General features: G+C 43.0%; 1 pseudogene; it reads right to left on the reverse strand.

The window, feature by feature from the left end:
• Positions 1–1,420: 1,420 nt before the first annotated feature.
• LOC148146660 (NACHT, LRR and PYD domains-containing protein 12-like) lies at positions 1,421–16,604 on the reverse strand (annotated as a pseudogene).
• Positions 16,605–19,532: the final 2,928 nt, after the last annotated feature.

Consider the following 19,532-nt stretch of genomic DNA (forward strand, 5'->3'; position numbering starts at 1 on the left):
TACATGAAACTAACATTGATCTTGCTACTGTATGAGATATAGTTCAGAACAACATGAGTAGTGTTCCAATCTGTTTTCTGGTCTTATTGGTTACGAAGTTGATGACTTATTGACCGAAATTCAATGACTTGTATTAGTTCATCAGGAAAAGACAGTAAAATCCCATCCTATTGACAAGAATCCATTTAAGATTCTTCAGTCCTCGTGAAATGTGTCAACAATTTTTGTTATCAGCAAATTATATGCTGAAAATGATTCTCTCTGGTCCAACTGAACTATTAGTCTCCCTTCATTATGGAGAAAATGGCACAATCCATGACTGCTCAACAGCTTGACAAAATTAGAGACAGATAGTTACCTCAGCTCTTGGCATTTGTGAAGTATGGGTCCCAATCGCTGCAATCCTTAGTACTAAATGCTGCAGTTCTCGTTCTCCTCTACATGATTGAAAACAGCTGCTGACACTATCTGATCAAGTTATTTTAGTGACTCACAGAATTCAATGACAAAACAGAGGACTGCACAGTCTATTGGGGTGAGTCAAAAGTCACTAACTGAAAATGTTTCCACATCTTCCACTGAATTATAGTCTCAGTGTTTCCAATCTATCCGTTAACAATGTCCTTCAACCAATCAATAACCTGACAGATTGTCTAATAAAGAAATTGACATTAAAACTCTTCCAGAGGACGAGCTGCTTGTGGGGAGGAGAGACCAACAACAAACCATTCTGTGTAAGTGATTTATTCTGAGACTCAAACAGGTAGTGCAATGTATTCAGGAGGTTTCTTTTTACCAATTATAGTCTCAGTGTTTCCAATCTATCCGTTAACAATGTCCTTCAACCAATCAATAACCTGACAGATTGTCTAATAAAGAAATTGACATTAAAACTCTTCCAGAGGACGAGCTGCTTGTGGGGAGGAGAGACCAACAACAAACCGGATGACTATTGCAAATTGTTCATCTTCCTTACTATGGGCCTCAATGAGCAATTTCTGAATGTCCCTGGGATCAGGCGTCAGGAATCGACCAACGGCCGCTACAAATTCCTGGATGGGGATGTGTGGGAATGTGCAAATAACAATCCGTGCAGAATCATCTCTCTCAGTTAGGAATCCAGACAGGAACTAGGAAAGTTCCAGATTGTACTGAATCAAATCTCCATTTCTAAACACAATATTTTTCTCAGAGACACCAGTGAAGGCCATCTCACCAAGTTTCAGAAACACCTCACCGGGGTTTGCAATCTGACGGCCGTAGTTTTTCAGAATGTTATAAATACAGTAGAAATACAGTTGGGTGATGGTCTTGGGAACCTGCTGCTGTTTCCTGCCCCTTTGTGTAAAGAATGGATCCAGTGATAGACTGAGGTTCTGTATTTCCCTGACTGTCAAAGAAATCAATACTGCCCATAAATTCATGCAAACCATCCAAATATAAACAGCAATCTCTCTGGGTTCTTACAGAACTCTCCCACAACACTCCCTAAGTAACGGTAATGAACCAATATTAGATTTCTCAGGTTTATGTAACAATTAAGAGCATTCAAATCCCGGAATTAAAAATGAATCCAAATTGAAAGCGTGGGTATATTTTCCCAGTGGCCTAGTCATAAACCATCCTTTGTACCATTGTTGATTTTTCAATCCCGGGCACTCCATTTATGACTGCTGAAATCCCTGGTTCGGACTTTGCCCTGGAAATTTTGCAATGGAACAACTGATCAACTCGGATTTTTTCCAGTTCTGTTTGGAGAAGTTTCTCTCGCTACTCTTCATGGTCTCGGCCTCTTGCTAACGATTCATCTTCTACAAGTGTCCGACCTCGAACAGTAGAAATAATCGTTAGCTCAGTGTATCGATCAACCAGTGGGAAAATCTTCACCTTCTCGTTTATTACAGCAGTGTCAACTCTCAGTTTTTCAGTTTGGACCCGCGATGTCTCCTTGTGATTCTGTTGAACATCGTCAATTAGAACAGAAAGCAGTTCACCAAGTTAGTTAAACATTGACGAAAAATAAAACGTCAAAATGCATTACTTGCTTACTTGAGTGATGCAAATCTGAAAGCAAAATGCAGCATTACGTGCACAGATTCAACACAGATTTGTGTAGAAGTTAAACTGCCATCCATGAAAACATCGCTTGTAAAAGAAGGATAGTTGAGAAAGATTTCAAATTCTTTATTTTTCGTCATGGAGATTTCTACAAAGCTGATATATTCCCGGCAAGATTTATACAGAAGCTTAAAACAGACATTATCTTACAGATTCTCGCAAGTAACTCATCTCCTATCTCCAACCACCTACAAATCAGTTCAGCTGTGTGAATGGAATGCTCTCATTTGTTTGGATTAGTGGAGTTATAGAGTTAAAGTGTCATACTTTACGTAAACAAGCACTGCAGTCCAAGCAGTCTATGCCAAACATAATCCCAACTAAATTATTGCTGCCTGCTCGCCTGGTCCATTTCCTACAAGCCTGTCCTATTTGTTTACTTATCAAAATGTCTTTTAAATATTGTAATCTTAGCCACATCCATCACTTCCTCAGGACGTTCTTTCTCGACGTGAAACAACCTCTGCAAACAAAATTGTTCCTTGTGTCCTTTTTAAATCTCTCTCCTCTGATCTTAATAAATATGTCCTGTCATCTTGAAATTTCTATCGTAGGGAAAAGGCAACGACTATTAACCTTATTTACACCCCTCATTATTTTATTAACTTCTATCAGTTCGTCTCTTAACCTCCTACAGTCCAGGGGAAAAAAGTCATAGCCTATATAGCCTTTCGTTATAAATTAAACCTTCCATGCCCGGCAACATACTGCTAAAACTCTCCTGAACCCTCTCCATTATATTAACATCCTTTCAATAACAAGGAGACCAGAACTTCATCCTCAGCCACCATTCAGGACAAAGTATCCTGCTGGATTGGGACCACTTACATGACCTTCAATATTCACTCCATCAATCATGAGCACAAAATTGATCCCATAGACCGCACATTCATAACCTGTAATTTGGAAGTTCAAGGACATCAGATGAATGGGACCAGCACAACATGAGATTTTCCTTCCAAGTCAGACACTACCAGAAAATTAATTCACAGTTGCTCCGCCAAAATCCTGGTATTCCCTGTCTATGTCCCAAATCTTTGCAGCCGTTCAAAAAGGTAACTATGGATTGGCAAAAAATGCTGGTCGAGACAGTGATATCCACACTCAGGGTTTTAAATTCAAAAGCAATGCAGTACCGTACATTAATGTTCTCATTTCCATATCATATGTATGAGAAAGATACAAATAAAATTCACCACATTCTAAAATACCTGCAGGTTGCAGATTGTGGTGAGCAAGGGAGACTGGATAGGCCTGGACTCATCCCATTGCAAAAGAGATGAGAGCGAGGTTCGCATCATAAAAGTATTTCATTTAATGAATATGATTGATGGTTGGAACAGTATATGGACAGTGGAGGCATCCATATGGAAATTTAAATCGTTACCAAGTAATTCAGGTGAAACTTCTTTACTCCAGAGAGGTTTTGATTTGGATAAGTACATTGGGTTCACAAACAAAGGAATGGTTCAGATGAAAATATGGACGAAAGCTGAATAAACAAACAGAAGTGTTATGGAAATTCAGGGAAGAGAGGTTGGAAACAGAACATTTAAGCAGAATGACCTGCGTCCATGGTATAGACTCAAGGAGTTACAAGTCACTTTGTTTTTAATCTCTGCATTCAATCAGCAGGCAACAACCAAATACGTTAGACTCAAAGTGCAGTTACAATCATATTTCAGGAGTATTCAAATACACTTATAAGTGCTACAGGATCCAGTCAGGTGTGTACACAGTGTCACAGTGTATCAGGATCCGCCTTGTAAAACTGCCACCTAACAGTGATCATCAGGTTCAATTGATGAACTAATACAACGTCCACACATTTTCTGCATACAGGAGAAACGGTGTGAATTGTAAATTGAATTTATGCAAAATAGTTGAACTTTCAAACCAACTGGAATTTTGTTTCCCAGCTGTGAATATTGATTCTCAAATTATGAATCATTAAATAAATGGCTAAATTCAAACACACTGATGCACAGAAATGAAATAAAATGACTTAAGATTTCCATATTGCCAATTACCTTTCAGGTGATAGGGTATTTCGGAGATATTTCGGACCATATCCATAAAATGAAACAGATGAGGACCTGTTGAGATTATTTAGATTTCATTACTTCGGAACTGTGTAACACTGTTGCAAAATATGACGTGTTCCAAACCAAAATGAAATAGTGTGAGACTGCTGTACCATGTTCCTCTATTGCTTTCAGTATTTTATCCAACTTTGGTATCCTGTGACGCATTTTCACAAAGAATACCCACATCACTCTTTGGGCCTGAAAGCCTTTCTCCATCACCAGATTTAGCAGCAGTTTGGAACTGTCCGCCCGGTTTCCCTTCTCCACGAAGCCAGTGATTTCCTGGAAAGAATAATCATTAATAGATTGAGTAGTTGAGTTAAAGATAAATATTGTGAATGAGAAGGAAGGGATCTCCTCAGCAATGGGATTCCCCCATAACGTTGAGCCTGGAAAGCAGTCACTGCACCATACCCTGACCCTTGGTGAATATGGGTGAGTATACTGTAAACCTCTTCTGGAAAGTTGGGATCCTAAATACTCCACTTTGCCCTCGACCATGGCCTTTCCATTAACTGTACCTCAGAGTTTCTTTCAGGATAGTTACTGGACAACTTACTGACAAGTCTGATTAAGGGAAAAACAGTGAAGAGCAGATGTGGCCCGTTCAGCCCCTCCAACCTAATCTGTTCATCACTCAAATTTAGGTTCAAGTGAATGACCTTTTTTCACAAAAACACTCCACTTGTTAGCCTCATACCTTGCGCAAAAGCACATGGTCATTGTTTAGGAGAACAATTATTTCAGCTCCAGTTAATGACTGTAACAGTCTCGCAGCACTGTGTTCTGGGATCAACTGTGTTCAACCATGTGAGAAGCCCTGGATGTCAGCCCTGGATGACAACCTGGATTGGTTTGACAAGTGAGAAGTAATGTTCATGGCACAGAATTGTCAACTGATCAGTTTCTGCAATAAGAGCCCGATTTGCTGCCATTCTTTCCCATTCAATGGAATGACCATTCCTGTCTCACTAACACACTGAACTTGATTCAAACTCAGTCACTGCTGATCATGTAAAGATATGGAGATGTGAGGAAGAACACATAAACAGAGGGAACACAGATTTCAAGAAACCTGCTTGGGAAAGGTCACAGCACAGAAGATAAGTCGAAAGAGGATTGATGAGGGCAGAGCAGTAGATGTGAGCTATATGAACTTCAGTAAGGCGTTTGACAAGGTTCCCCATGGGAGACTGGTGAGAAAGGTTAGATCTCACGGAATACAGGGAGGACTCGCAAGTTGGATACAGAATTGGCTCAAAGGTCGAAGACAGAGTGTGGTGGTTGTGTTTTTCAGACTGGAGGCCTGTAACCAGTGGAGTGCCACAAGGTTCGGTACTGGGTCCTCTACTTTTCATCATTTAAACAATTGATTTGGATGTGAGCATACGAGGTATTGTTAGTAAGTTTGCTGATGACACCAAAATTCGAGGTATAGTGGACAGCGAAGCAAGTTACCTCAGATTACAATGGGATATTGATCCGATGGGCCAATGGGCTGAGACGTGGCAGATGGAGTGCAATTCAGATAAATGTGAGGTGCTGCATTTTTGGAAAGCAATTCTTAGCAAAACCTATACACTTAATGGTAAGGTCCTCGGGAGTGCTGCTGAACAAACAGAACTTGGAGGGCAGGTTCATAGCTCCTTGAAAGTGGAGTCGCAGGTAGATAGGATCGTGAGGAAGGCGTTAGACATGCGTACCTTTATTGGTCAGAGTATAAAGTACAGTAGTTGGGACACCATTTTGCGGCTGTACCAGACATTGATTCGGCCACTGTTGGAATATTGCGTGCAATTCTGGTCTCCTTCCTAACGGAAAGATATTATGAAACTTGAAAGGGTTCAGAAAAGATTTACAAGGATGTTACCTGGGTTGGAGGATCTGAGCTATAGAGAGAGTTTGAATAAGCTAGGGCTGTTTTCCCTGGAGCATTGGAGGCTGAGGGGTGACCTTATAGAGGTTAATAAAATCATGAGGGGCATGGAAACGATAAACAGACAAGATATTTTCCCCGGGCTGAGGGAATCCAGAACTATAGGGCATAGGTTCAGGGTGAGAGGGGAAAGTTATAAAAGAGACCTAAGGGCAACTTTTTCACACAGAGGGTGATACGTGCTTGGAGTGAGCTGCCAAAGGAAGTGGTGGAGGCTGGTACAATGGCTACATTTAAAGGCATCTGGATGGGTATATCAATAGGAAGGGTTTGGAGGAATATGGTCCAGGTGCTGGCAGGTGGAACTAGATTGGGTTGCGATATCTGGTCGGCATGGACAAGTTGTTTATAATGGTCTATTTTCTTGTTGCACATCTCTATGACTCAATGATCCTGAAGGGTTACAGAAATAGTCTGGATTGAGGCCATTAACCGACTTAAACTGGAGGCAGGATATTTGAATGATAGTTATTTGAGCACCAGGAGCACTGGCCGTCAGGTGGGATAGGATAGGTGTAAAAGAGCTTGGACAACTGAAGTTTAACGAGCTCAAAGTAAAGCCTGTCACAATAGCACTTACGTTATTTTAAAGTCAATGTCCGAGTGGTATTAAGCTGTTTATACAGTGTCCTGCGTAATGCTTGGGGGATCCGGGTTCGAATCGCGCCATGGAAGATGGTGGAATTCCACTCAGTAAAATCTGGAATTAAAAGTCTAATGATGATCTTGAATCTATTTTTGAATGTTGGAAAAAACATCTGAGTCACTAATGTCCTTTAGTTTAGGAAACTGCTGTCCTTACCTGGTCTGGCCAAAACGTGACTCCAGACCCACAGCAATGTGGTTGATTCTTAACTGCCTTCTGGTCAGTAAATGCTGGCTTGGTCAGCCATGCCCGCACCCCGTGAATGATTAAAAGAAGTCATTATTGCTTAGTGTGTCCAAAGCATGAATGGGTGTTTCAGCAGCTCACAGACTGAGATAGGAGGCACTGGAATAATGTTATGGAGGGAGAATCAAACAATACTTATGATGTATTGGAGACAGTAAAGTTAGATACAGCGTGAGACTGTAGTTGGGGATGAGGATAAACTTTCTTCTAAGCTGATGACATTAGGTACACCAATACTTAATAAGTCACAGATGTATAGAATGTCTGATGTGAAAGTACGCCGTTCAGACCATCGAATCCACACCAAACCTTGAAGAACATTTAACCCAGATCCACCCCCTCACTCTATCCAATAACCCTGCAATTTCCATGGCTATTGCACCTATCCTGCACCTTCCTGGAAAATTTAGCATGGCGAATCCACCTATCCTGCATATCTAAAAACTGGAGCACCTGGAGAAAACCCACAGGGAGAATGCACAAACTCCACACAGGCAGATGACCGAGGTAGATTTGAAAGCGGATCCCTGGTGTTGTGATGATACCTGTTCGGCATTGATGAGTTGGATTAAATGGTCTGTTTCCATGTTGTACAGCTCTCTGATTCTCATAGAGTAAACACACCCTTTGGGGGTCAACCAGTCCATGTTGAACATCTTGTAGTAAACCTTTTCTGAAATGCTTCCAACATGTTAAAATGTCAATCTCTCACCATTTAGAATGTGTACTTCTTCTTTATTCGTCCTGCCAAATTAGACAATTGTGCACTTTCCCACATCATACATTTGCCAGATCTTCACTGACTTTCTTAACCTACTTATACCTCTTTGTAGGCTCCTTATGTCCTCTCTGCAATTCAGTTTCCTATCCACCTTTATTTCATTAGCATACTTAGCTAATGTCCCTCTGATACTTCCTACGCTCTCCTTCTCATTCAAGGAATCATAAACTACAACAGAGGTCTTTCAGCCCAAAGAGTCTGTACCACCAGAACACACACCACCACCTACCCGAAACGCACTTTACCACGTTAGGACCATAGCCTGGAAAGTTACGACATTTCACATGTTCATTAAAGTACTTTGTAAAGGTTACCCGCATCAACCACCCTCCCACGCAATGTGTTGCACCATCTTCTAAGGGAATTTTTCCTCAACTCCCCTCATAATGGGGGCGGCAATGTGGCTCAGTTGTTAGCAGTGCTACCTCACAGCGCGAGGGAACCGCGTTCAATTCCACCCTCGAGCAACTGTCTGTGTGAGATTACAAATTCTCCCCGTGTCTGCGTGGGTTTCCTTCGGCTGCTTCGGTTTCCTCCCACACTCCAAAGATATGCAGGTTAGGTGAATTGGCCATCGTTAGTTCACAGAAGTGTTTTGGAATGTGTAGGCTGGGTGCTTTATTCAGTGGATAAATGTAGAGTAATGGCGAATGGGTCTGGGTGGGACACTGTTCAGAAGGTCGCTGTGGGATTTTTGGGCCAAAGGGCCTGTTTCCACGCTCTAGGGATTCTACAATAATAATCTCATAATCTACAGTATCGCAACCAGATTCCCCTCTTCTGTAAAAGGACAACAAAACTGTGTTTCTCCAGCTTCTCTTCATCACTAAAATGCCCTCCACACGGAAACATTCTTGTGGAGTCCGCATCCAGTGTGATCACATCCTTCCTACAGTGTGGTGACCAGAATGGCAGACTGTACTCCAGCGATGGCCCAACCAAAGACCTGTACAGCTTTCCCCTGCACCGAGAATTTATTCCTTGACTGATAATTACAACTGTGTCATGTGTCTTCATAATGACCCGATCAACCTGCTCTCCCTTCTTCTGTGTACAAACTATCTGAAAGTTCCTCTGAAATTCCAAGTGTCCTTCATTCATAGAGTACTCCCTTGTCTTCTTAATTCTTCTAAAGTGCATCACATTTATCAGGTTACATTCCAATCTGCCACTGATCTGCGCATTTGATCAAGCTGTTTATATCATCATGTTACGTAACACTTTCCTCTTCATTGTCCTAACTAACTGGCCATTCGTTTTATCATCTGCATATTTGCTTATCATTCCCCAACATTCACATCTACATCATGTATACATGTCACAAAAAGTAAAAGACCCAAGCACTGATTCCTTTGACGAGCTAAGCTTCTATCCATGCCAATATGTTACCGCCCATAATTTAATATTTGGTTCACAACCACTGGTGTTTTTCTCACTTCAGGTCTGGATTTGTTCAGAAAGAACTGATGACTGTGATTGATTAGTGACGCCAACATTATTACAGCATGAGACTATCAGGATGTTTGAAAACTTTGGTCTTCTTATTCACCCAGCATTTCCTTTGTTATTATTCTCCCAGCTTTGTGATAGTTATATAATTGGAACCATTCTGTGTCCCTTCAACTTTCTGCATGTTGTTTTCCACTGAAAAGCCTCTCAAATGTTAACAATGAGCCGAGTCTATCCACTCCTTCTTCAATCGCTTCTTCAAGTCTGTTCCAGTAGAATTTCACCATCCAGAATAGTTGGTAGCTCGTACACACTTTCAAGAACTGAGTGATTGTGGAGAGTGGACCTGTGAGCACAAACATAAATCAAACTTTATACCCAGTCAGTTATCATTCCTTTTATATTGAGTAACTGAATATATGTGTGAACCACATTGTCAGCACAGTCTTCAAATATGTCCAATCTACCTGTTCATACTATTCAAAATTGGTAATATTTGTCAAACGTGACTTAACTGTGCCACTCTCCCTTGAGCATCCCCTCCACCGCTTTCGGTTGATTACTTTGATACTGAAATACAAAATCCAGAGGTTCCTTACAAAGAATTCTCTTTATCCACCTTATAATAATTCATGAAGATCTTTCAAAACTCATCAGAGACTGTGAAAAATTTGGAACAAAGAAAGTGCTGATTCCTAATCTTTGAGCCTCGCTCACGAACAGATCAGACGCCTTGAAATGCATCATGTCTGCAGAGGTGCTAAAAGCAACTCTCCATTTCTGAAGGTGAGGGCAATGGATTTGAGCAGGCAGCGGAAACTTTCTCGTGAAGAAAAGTAGCTTATGAATGAGCTCCAGCCCCATCATTATCCTTTGAGGCCAGCATCTTCTGACTCAAACTCTTAAAATTGTACAAAACGGTAATGGTACATTTGCAGAGTGGTGAAAGAGAGAAGGAGCAACAGGGTGGGGGGAGGGAGTGGAAGAGGGAGGGATGACAGAGACATAGCGAGTCAACAGAGAGGGTGAGGTGCTATTGAGTTAGACTGCGTACAAGAGAGAGGGCGAGTTAGAAAATAGAGATGGTGAGTGAGAGAGGGAGCATGACTGACAGATAGTGAGGAGGTGAAAGAGACAGAGGGCGAGAGACTGTGGAAAAGGGAGAGTTTGAGAGAGAGAGGAAAAGGAAGTGAAGTGGGAGGGACCACTGACTGTGTGTGACTGCAGCTCTGCCTGAGCTCTGTAGGTGTGCATTCAGCGGCCCTTTTCAAATTATATTTTACATGAACTTCTCAACTAACCTGTGTCCATTCTAACACTTTGCGAGGTATTGGATCTTCTTCCCTGTTTAATCATTTAGCAATGCTGACGACCAGTATTACCAGATTCGTATGCTTTTTATCAGATATAATATCAATAGAATGTGTAGACAGAAATACTGCAGTGAAAACTTTGATTTGTTACAAATAATAGCATTCCCTCCTTTCCCCTATCAGTAATCACTGTAAGAATATGTTGAACTGTAACAATCAATTGTGACACAGACAGCTACCTCATGAAATCCTGTCAGTCCCACAGATTTCCACAACCCAAATGGACTCACATCAGCGCAAACTCAACTCTGGGAGTATTCATTGACACATTCCTGATGAAAACGTTTTGCACGGAATTGCAGCCAATATAAGGGATTGTTAACTGGCTCTGACGCGGCTAACGATGATAGAGGAACAAAAAATAAAAATTGGATGGAACACCAGGCATCGACATGGATCCTGGAAGTGACAATGACATAAGCTGCCCAGTCAATTCTGCAAAGTCCACTTTACTGAAATCTGTCAACTGGCATCATTAGGAAACTGTGCCACAAACAATTTAAGTAACAGCCGGACAGACCCATACTCACTGTGAATCATACATTACAGCAAATGTCACAGATATAACCATCACCATCCTTGCTTCTGCCCTGTCTACCATTGAAGGTGGCAGCAAACAGCTGGGAGGGTATAGCGCTGGGAATGCACCAAGACCCATGACATCAGCACCATCTCAGTGCTCTCTCTCAGCTGATGAGTACTTCAACATGGACACCACTTGGAAGAAGCACTAAGGGTGGCTTGAGCACAAAGGTGCTCAGAATTGACAACTTCAAGATGTCCAACCAAAAAGTGTTTTGGTAGCAGCATTGCTTACTAAGCTAGCCAAATCCAGGAGGACATGTGTGCCTGACTGTGCAGAAATAGGTGGTGAGGGAACCAAGTAAACCTATTGACATTATCCTCATCTGTCGTAGATGTCTCTGCCCTTGACAGTATAGACAGAAGTGACTCTCACATAGTCCTTGTGGAGATAAAGTCTTGTCTTCACTTTGGAGACACGCTTCATCATGCTATGTGCACTACCACCGTGCAAAGTAGTTTGCACTCAGAACAGATCCAGCAATTCAAATCTGGACAATCAAGATGACTTGTGGGCGACTGTTGAATGAATTGCACTCAACTATAATCTCTTACCACTTAGCTGTGTGACCAACACTCATACAATAAAGTGTCTATGATAGCATGCCAGGAGAGACGAAGGCGTAGTTAGAAATGAGATGCAAATCTGTTTTTTTGTCAAACATGAGAGAAAACAAAAGGCCGCATAGGTGCATTGGTTATACTTTCCCTCAGACTGGATTAGACTCTCAGTTCAAATCATATTGCACTAAAAAACACACCAGATTCCATTGTGATTTTGTGTCTTGTGACGAAAACTGCTCTGAATTCATCTTCCATTCTGCAGTCTCAGACTGCGTAACTGGGTTTAGTTGTCACTCTCCTAAGGACCAATTCCCTGAAATTCACAATTTCTTGCCTTCCCTTGACACTTTTGTGTTCAAAGCCTTCAAAGATGTTACTACACTTGTTATAGGGGATTTCAATGTGCAGGTAGACGGGGAGAATCAGGATGGTATTGGACCTCAAGAAAGAGACTTTATGGAGTTCCTCCGAGATGGATTCTTAGAACAGCTGGTGCTGGAGCCGACCAAGGAGAAGGCAATTCTGGATCTGGTATTGTGCAACAAACCAGAATTTATCATGGACCTCGAAGTGAAGGAGCCATTGGGAAGTAGTAACTATAATACAATAAGCTTCAATCTGCAATTTGAGAGGGAGTGGGTACAACCGGAAGTGACAGTACTTCTGTTGAATAAAGGAAACTATGGAGCTATGAGGGAGGAGCTGGCCAAAGTTCAATGGTGCAATACCTTAGTATTGGAGGAACAAAGGCGGATATTTATGTGTATAATGCAGAAGTTGCAGGATCAGTTCATTCCAAAAAGGAAGAAAGATCCTAGGAGGGGGCATGGGTGGCCGTGACTGACGAGGGAAGTTAAGAAACATATAAAGTTAAAAGAGTAAAAGTATAACATAGCAAAAATAAGTGGGAAAACGGAGGACAGGGAAGCTTTTAAAGAACAACAGAGGATTACTAAGAAGGAAATACGCAGAGAAAAAAATGAGGTACGAAGGTAAACTGACCAAAAATACAAAGGAGGATAGCAAAAGCTTTTTTAGGTGTGTGAAAGGCCAAAAAAAATGGTTTAGACTAAAATTGGGCCCTTGAAGACAGAAACAGGGGAATATATTACGGGGAACAAAGAAATGGCAGAAGAATTGAATTGGTACTTCAGATCTGTGTTCACTGCTAAAGACACAAGCAATCTCCCTGAGGTAACAGTGGCTGAAGGACCTGAACTTAAGGGAATTTATATTTGCCAGGAATTGGTGTTGGAGAGACTGTTAGGTCTGAATTTTGATAAGTCTCCGTAGCCTGATGGTCTACATCCCAGGGGCCTGAAGGAGGTGGAGAAAGTGAGGTCTGCAGATGCTGGAGATCAGAGATGGAAATGTGTTGCTGGAAAAGCGCAGCAGGTCAGGCAGCATCTAGGGAACAGGAGAATCGACGTTTCGGGCATTAGCCCTTCTTCAGGAACCTGAAGGAGGTGGCTCAAGAAATCGTGGATGCGTTGTTGATTATTTTCCAGCGTTTGATAGATTCGGGATCAGTTCCTGCGGATTGGAGGGTGGCTAATGGTGTAACACTTTTTAAGAAAGGTGGGAGAGAGAAAACAGGAAATTATAGATTAGTTAGTCTGACCTCAGTGGTGGGAAAGGTGCTGGAGTCTATTATAAAGAATGAAATTACGACATATAGGTCAGAGTCAGCATGGATTAGTGAAGGGGAAATCATGCATGACTAATCTTCTGGAATACTTTGAGGATGTGACTTTGAAGATGGACGAGAGAGATCCAGTAGATGTAGTGTACCTGGACTTTCAGAAGGCTTTTGATAAAGTCCCACATAGGAGGATAGTCAGCAAAATTAGGGCGCATGGTATTGGGGGCAATGTACTAACTTGGATTGAAAGGTGGTTGGTTGATTGGAAACAAAGAGTAGTGTTAACCAATTCCATTTCGGAATGGCAGGCAGTGACCTGTGGGGCACTGCAGGGATAAGTGCTGGGACCTCAGCTTTTTACAATATATGTTAATGATATAGAAGATGGCATTAGCAATAACATTTACAAATTTGCCGATGATACTAAGTTGGGTGGCAGGATGAAATGTGAGGAGGATGTTAGGAGATTACAGGGTGACCTGGACAGGTTAGGTGAGTGGTCAGATGCATGGCAGATGCAGTTTAATGTGGATAAATGTATGGTTATCCAAATTGGTGGCAAGAAGAGGAAGGCGGATTACGACCTAAATTGAATCAATTTAGGTAAAGGGGCATTACAGAGAGATCTGGGTGTTCTTGTACACCAGTCAATGAAGGTAAGCATGTAGGTAAAGCAGGTAGTAAAGAAAGCTAATAACATGCTGGCCTTCATAATAAGAGGGACTGAGTATAGAAGCAAAGAGGTGCTTCTGCAGTTGTGCAGGGCCCTGGTGAGACTACACCTGGACTACTGTGTGCAGTTCTGGTCTCCAAATTTGAGGAAAGACATTCTGGCTATTGAGGGAGTGCAGCGTAGGTTCACGAGGTTAATTCCTGGAATGGCGGGACTACTTTACACTGAAAGACTGGAGCGACTGGGCTTGTATACCCTTGAGTTTAGAAGACTGAGTGGGGATCTGATTGAGACATATAAGATTATTAAAGGATTGGACACTCTGGAGGCAGAAAACATGTTTCCGCTGATGGGTGAGTGCCGAACCAGTGGACACAGCCTAAAAATACGGGGTAGACCATTTAGGATAGAGATTAGGAGGAACTTCTTCATCCAGAGAGTGGTGGCTGTGTGGAATGCTCTGCCCCAGAGGGCAGTGGAGGTCCAGTCTCTGGATTCATCTCAGAAAGAGTTGGATAGAGCTCGCAAGGATAGTGGAATCAAGGGTTATGGAAATAAGGCAGGAACAGGATACTGATTAAGAATGATCAGCCATGATCATATTGAATGGTGGTGCAGGCTAGAAGGGCAGAATGGCCTACTCCTGCACCTATTGTCTATTGACTATTGTCTATAAAGTGGAACTTCGGCATACTTTTGCCCAAGTCGATCCACGGTTGCTTTTTGAGCTCTCTCGGGTTCCTGCTCTCCCAACCCTATGATGGTTCAGCTCCAGACAGTCCCCAGTTAATTACTAGATATGGATCCTTCAGATTACATTTCACTTGGAGATCAAGTTATGACAGGTCAAGAAATGTGACAACAATTGACGGTCTGAAGTAGAATTTCATTCTCCTCCGATCCCTGACTCAACAGCCCGTCTTCCAGTAAATTGCCAGAGATTTGGCAGAAACGAAATGACATCCGAAGGTGGTAAAATCATTTTCATCCAGTGGGTGATCGTGTTCTGCATATCACTATTCAGTTTGGGGGAGAACCTCAACTTTTTTAAAAGGGTCTTGGATCAGCACTGAAGGTGCAATGAGCGTAACAATGATTGATACATACCAGTGCTGTATTAGGATTTGAAATGACTGTGATTGTCATATGCCAGAGCAGATACAATCCAGTGAATGGACTCGTTCTGTAGTGCGATCATTCTATTATGACATGGTACTCTCTACCTATCTTTCCTGATGTCACATACTGTGTGAACTCATGGATCAGGGGTGGGGCTTCATCCACCCACAAGTCACTCACTGTTTGATCTCACTATGGGAATGGGAAGCGGAGAGTCAAGTCCTGTCTGGTCTCAATACAGGGGTGGGGGGGGTGTTACGCACTGTCCAATCTCACTGTAGGGATTCATACACTGTCTGATCTCACTAGGGACGGTGGTCACACAATTGTGCGATCTTAATGAGGGGGAGGCACAGACTTATCCCACTGGGATGATCACACACTGACTGATCTCATTGGGGGGCGGGGGTCAAATACGGTCTGATTACACTGGGGAGGCCACAGATTGTCTGATCACACTGAGGGAGGTCACACACTGTCTGATCACATGGGGGGTCAAACTCTATCTGATCTCCATGGGGGGGGGGGGGGTTCACAAACTGCCTGAGCACACCAGGTAGGATCCATACACTGTCTGACTACACTGGAGGAGTCACACCATGTCTGATATCACTGGGGGGGTTACACACGGTTTAGTCTTTCTGGAGGAGTGGGTCACACACTGTCTGATCACACTACGGAGGGGTCACACACTGTCTGACCACAGTGGAGGGGTCACACACTGTCTGATCTCACTGGGGGGTTACACACTATGTGATCTCACTGGGGGGTCACACACTGTCTGATCTCACTGGGGGGTTACACACTATGTGATCTCACTGGGGGGTCACATACTGTCTGATCTCACTGGGGGTGGGGGGGTGGGGCGGTCACACAATGTCTGATCTCACGTTGGGTGTGTGGGGTGGTTATAAACTGTCTGATGTTTGTAATTTGACTCCAAAGCTGCACTCGGACCTCCTTTAGCAGTGCGTGCGTTAAGTATAGTACATTTATACAATAAATCACCACAGTGTTAATCCAATAAACCATGCACACTGACGCTCTAACTGTGAAGTTTACATAAATTTCTCACCGTCAATGAACAAAACACGGAAATGTTCCTTTGCTCGTCACCACGCATGCTCAGTAGTGGGTTACACGCACACTCACTCCGGGCCCGCGCATTGTTCTTAACATGCCCCCAAGGGGGGGTTTGCGGACATGCGCATTTTACAGATTTTTAACATTGTCGATCCCTGCTCAACGCCAGGACCTCTAATCTTCACAGTACGCTGTCGTTTTCCCGCGGGCGGCACGGCTCCCGCGGTGTCAGTTGAACGGCGACCCCGCGCGATGCTTAGGGCGGGGTTTCGTTGTGTGGCCTGTTCCAAATTGTTATGCCAAATGCCAATTTGACGACTTCAGCCAGTAGACAGCTGTAACGCTTACAGTCTCACGTGTATCTGGGCAGTTCGACCTGGGCATGTTGTCATTCCTACACTTCCTGGAAGAATTCATGGCGGCGTTTAGGTTTAAACTTGGATTGCAACCAATGTTGGGGTGGTGTTGGGGAGAACAGTGGAGGGGACGGGGAGAGTCCAGAGTACAAAAACGCTAATTCAGTTTGAAGGTCTAAATTGGAGTCATAGAAATATACAGCACACAAAAAGTCCCTTCAGCCCATTGAGTCAAAAACAACCACTGGCCAATTTCCATGGCATTTTCCAGCTCTTAGCCCATGGCTTAGTGTCCCTGGGCATCACAAGTGCATATTTCAATAATTAATTATTGTTTTCAATAGTTATGCCTCTACCACCATTATAGGCAATCAGTTTCAGATTCCCACTACTCTTTGGGTGAAAAATACCTTTCTCACATCTCTAAACCTTCTGACCCTCACCTTCAATTGATGCCTCTTGGTTATTTATTCAATTCTATGGGGAAAAGGTTTATTTAAACCGATCCTATCTATACCCTTCATAATTTTGTACACCTCATTCAGGTCCCCCTGAGCTTCTCTGATCAAACGAAAACAATCCCAGCTTCTCTAGTCTCACTTCAGAGGTGAAACACCCGAGCCCTGGTCAATCTCCATTGTCAATTTTTGTTAATGATGGCGGCAGTGGCAGGTTCGGCAGCGGTCGCTGAACCCGTTTACTTCCAATCTCTGGGCCAATTGCACCATTTCATTTTCTCTCTTGTCATAGTCATAGAGATGTACAGCATGGAAACAGACCCTTCGGTCCAACCTGTTCATGCCGACCAGGTATCCCACCCAATCTAGTCCCAACTGCCAGCACCCATCCCATTTCCCATCAAACCCTTCATATTCATTTACCCATCCAGATGCCTCTTAAATTTTGCAATTGTACCAGCCTCCACCACTTCCTTTGGCAGCTCATTCCATACACGTATCACCCTCTGTGTGAAAAAGTTGTCCTTTTGGTCTCTTTTATATCTTTCCACTCTCACCCTAAACCTGTGCCGTCTAGTTCTGGATTCCCCGACCCCAGGGAAAAGACTTTGCCTTTCCTATCCATGCCCCTCATAATTTTGTAAGCATCTATAAGGTCACCCCTCATTCTCCGACGCTCCAGGGAAAACAGACCCAGACTGTTCAGCCTCTCTCTTTGGCCCAAATCCTCCAACCCTGGTCACATCTTTGTAAATCTTTTCTGAACCCTTTCAAATTTCACAACATTTTTTCGATAGGAAGGAGACCGCAATTGCACGCAATATTCCACCAATGGCCTAACCAATGTCCTGTCCAGTCGCAACATGACCACCCAACTCCTGGACTCAATGCTCTGACCAATAAAGGAAAGCTTACCAAACGCCGTCTTCGCTATCCTATCTACCTGCGTCTCCACTTTCAAGGAGCTATGAATCTGCACTCCAAGGTTTTGTTGTTCAGCAACACTCCCCCGGGGCCTTTCCATTAACTGAATAAGTCCTGCTAAGAATTGCTTTCCCAAAATGCAGCACCTCTGAATTAAACTCCATCTGCCACTTCTCATCCCATTGGCCCATCTGGTCCAGATCATGTCGTAATCTGAGGTAACCCTTTTCGCTGTCCACTGCACCTCCAATTTTTTTATCATCTGCAAACGTACGAACTGTACCTCTTATGCTCGCATCAAAATCATTTATGTAAATGACAAAAAAGTAGAGGACCCAGCACCGATCCTTGTGGCACTCCACTAGTCGCAGGCCACCAGTCTGAAAAACAACCAGCCTCTGTCTTCTACCTTTGAGCCAGTTCTGTATTCAAATGGCTAGTTCTCCCTCTATTCCATGCAATTTAAACTTGCAAATCAGTCTCCCATGGGGAACCTTGTCGAACGCCTTACTGAAGTCAATTGAGACCACATCGATTGCTCTGGCCTCATCAATCCTCTTTGTTACTTCTTAAAAAAACTCAATCAAGTTTGTGAGACATGATTTCCCACGCACAAAGCCATGTTGACTATCCCTAATCTGTCCTTGCCTTTCCAAATACATGTACATCCTGTCCCTCAGGATTTTCTCCAATGACCTGCCCACCACCGAGGTCAGGCTCACGTTCTATAGTCGCTTGGCTTGTCTTTACCGCCCTTCTTAAAGAGTGGCACCACGTTTGTCAACTTCCAGTCTTCCAGCACCTCACCTATGACTATCGACGATACAAATATCTCAGCAAGAGGCCCTGCAATCACTTCTCTGGATTCCCACTGAGTTCTCTGATACACCTGTCTTTTCTTCCTTTTGCTGGTGACACTGGAGGAAGATGGCATCAGTTGCATTTGCGGTGGCAGCATTGTGGGTCCGGTATTGGAATCCTGGCAACAGCAGAGAGCAGACTCAAGTACGCAAAACGATTTCTTTGATTGAATACATTGAGTTGGTGTTAATGATATTAAGCCAGGAAGCTTGCAGCATTCACTGATTAATTGAATGAAGCCAGATCGACATGCAAGCCATTCACCTTGATTGAATATTGAATGGGTTGTTGATGAGACACTGCCACGAGGTTTCGGTTGGAACAATAGATCTGAGTTTCAGTAAAATTGTTCTTGAGTCAGCTAGGCTATAAGGGTTGGCTCAACTAAAAAGAATATATTAAAATATCCAGTACTGTCTTAGGAACCATTCTTCCCGCAAAAGAAACTCCATTTAAAATATGCTAATTACATTGTTTCGTCAAACTACTGCTAAGCCAGTTTGCTCAGATATTTCCCCAATAGCGAGCTAACACACAAGCCATCCAAATAAGAGTGATCCCACAGACATTCCAGAAAACATGAGGACCAAGAAGCAGGAACCATTGAAGAACGCAGAACTGCTCCAACTCCAGT

Source organism: Chiloscyllium plagiosum, unplaced genomic scaffold (assembly GCF_037043375.1).
Source record: "Chiloscyllium plagiosum isolate Xiang-an unplaced genomic scaffold, Cpla_swu_hap1 HiC_scaffold_20, whole genome shotgun sequence".
Lineage (NCBI taxonomy): Eukaryota > Metazoa > Chordata > Chondrichthyes > Orectolobiformes > Hemiscylliidae > Chiloscyllium > Chiloscyllium plagiosum.